Source organism: Aricia agestis, chromosome 2 (assembly GCF_905147365.1).
Source record: "Aricia agestis chromosome 2, ilAriAges1.1, whole genome shotgun sequence".
Lineage (NCBI taxonomy): Eukaryota > Metazoa > Arthropoda > Insecta > Lepidoptera > Lycaenidae > Aricia > Aricia agestis.
Window position 1 is genome coordinate 14957501 of NC_056407.1, and position 2500 is coordinate 14960000.

Genomic DNA, 2500 nt, shown 5'->3' on the forward strand with positions numbered 1-2500 from the left:
TCCGTCAATTCCTTTAAGTTTCAGCTTTGCAACCATACTCCCCCCGGAGTCCAAAATCTTTGGTTTCCCGGAAGCTGCCCGCCGAGCCATTGTATTAACGTCGGCGGATCGCTAGATGACATATTTACGGTTAGAACTAGGGCGGTATCTAATCGCCTTCGAACCTCTAACTTTCGTTCTTGATTGATGAAAACACCTTTGGCAAATGCTTTCGCTGATGTTCGTCTTGCGACGATCCAAGAATTTCACCTCTAACGTCGCAATACGAATGCCCCCAGTTATCCCTATTAATCATTACCTCGGAGTTCTGAAAACCAACAAAATAGAACCGAGATCATATTCTATTATTCCATGCACGAAATATTCAAGCGGCATTTTGAGCCCGCTTTGAGCACTCTAATTTGTTCAAAGTAAAATTGTCGGCCCACCTCGACACTCACTGAAGAGCACCGCGATAGGATTTTGATATTGAACCGACGTTTTACCGTCGGCTCACCGACGATATGCTCCGCAAACGTGTCAGTATCACCGCGGATGCGGTGCACCGACAGCGCGGCGCACAAATGCAACTACGAGCTTTTTAACCGCAACAATTTTAGTATACGCTATTGGAGCTGGAATTACCGCGGCTGCTGGCACCAGACTTGCCCTCCAATTGTTCCTCGTTAAAATATTTAAAGTGTACTCATTCCGATTACGAGGCCTCGTAAGAGTCCCGTATCGTTATTTTTCGTCACTACCTCCCCGTGCCGGGAGTGGGTAATTTGCGCGCCTGCTGCCTTCCTTGGATGTGGTAGCCGTTTCTCAGGCTCCCTCTCCGGAATCGAACCCTGATTCCCCGTTACCCGTGACAACCATGGTAGTCGCAGAAACTACCATCGAAAGTTGATAAGGCAGACATTTGAAAGATGCGTCGCCGGTACTGGACCATGCGATCGGCAAAAGTTATCCAGATTCATCAAAATAAACGACTTAGGACGCGAGGCCCTCCGTCGATTGGTTTGGATCTAATAAAAGCACTCATCCCATTGCTGGTCAGAGTTCTGATTGCATGTATTAGCTCTAGAATTACCACAGTTATCCAAGTAACTGAGTAAGATCTAAGGAACCAAAACTGATATATTGAGCCATTCGCGGTATCGCCTTAATACGGCTTGCACTGAGACATGCATGGCTTAATCTTTGAGACAAGCATATAACTACTGGCAGGATCAACCAGGGAGCTAACCACTAGAGCCGCACGAATCTCTTCGAGCGCTCGAGGTACTCGCCGTCGACACGCGTGTCGACGGCCAAACAGTGCACGCGCGCACACACGGCGGACCGTGCACGCGCGGTGACCAGTCATTATTTGAATTTTCCCTTTTGTGCGACAAACACAAAAAAAAGAAAACGCGGAGCAACTAAGCTACCGCACATTCGAACGTTCCATATTACGAGATCTATCATCTATGATAGTGTAACAGAGAGTTTAACATGAACTCGTCAACCATATAGATTGTCGCCCGGTGCTGGAGAGATCAGACCACATACATTACGTCAAAGTTGATGTAATACTATATGAAGAAATATTGTAACTTCGCGACCGCTATCAGTTCCACCTTCGACGCGACGGGCACAATACCAGACAACGGCGCACTCTAAACAGGTGCTCCGCGCTCGTACATAATGCCCCGCCGCGATTGTTACGGTGGTAACTTTAACGAACTGCAGCTACCGTTCGGCTCGACACAAAATCAACCAATCGGTCGGTTCGCGCATTGAACATCTCACTTTGATATTATACAATTTGAATTATGAATTACAGTGGCGGGACGTGTTCAGTGTTTATTATTATTGTATTGTACATGTGAAACTAGAATAAATAGTACCTACCTGATAATAACAAATGTCGACGGTGGTTATATACAAAATAATAAAAAATATAAAAAAAAAAATTAAAAAAGAAAACTACGGTGGCGGGTCGTGTTCAATGTTTATTATTATTGTATTGTACATAAATCATTATTATTATTATTATTATTATTATTATTATTATTATTATATTTATTTTTATAATATTATTATCATTATAATTTGCATCAAATTCTAGGTAATATACTAGGATAGGATTTTTAAAAATGAAACTACATAATATTTTCAATTTGACAACAGACTTGCAACTTTTTCGCTCGCTTATTATCAATGTATATAGATATGATAGCTATTCGCCGCAATCGTTTTGTATAATACTATACACACACTGTTTCACCCGGTACACGTAATATGGTGTGATATTTTTTAGGATAACAATAAATGTAACAAGTAAAGGAGTATGGGCACATTTGGGCTGTCGGCGGCCACCGCGACCGATGATGAAAAAATATTAGTGTCAAATGAAAGTACTGATGATATTTAGAAACAACATTAGGTTAGGTTTGGTTAGGTTAGGTTACCAGCAGCGGAATTAAGTGCCATTATTGAACACACACGAGTAAGTACTAATAAACACTGGTCCTTC

At 42.4% G+C, this 2500-nt stretch overlaps 1 non-coding gene across 1 annotated transcript in view; it reads right to left on the reverse strand.

Annotated features, from left to right (window-relative positions):
* LOC121740095 overlaps positions 1 to 1222 on the reverse strand; it is a 1903-nt gene extending 681 nt beyond the window's left edge. Inside the window, exon 1 of the ribosomal RNA XR_006037546.1 lies at positions 1 to 1222. This exon is cut by the window's left edge and continues 681 nt beyond it. This is a non-coding gene — a ribosomal RNA (small subunit ribosomal RNA).
* Positions 1223 to 2500: the final 1278 nt, after the last annotated feature.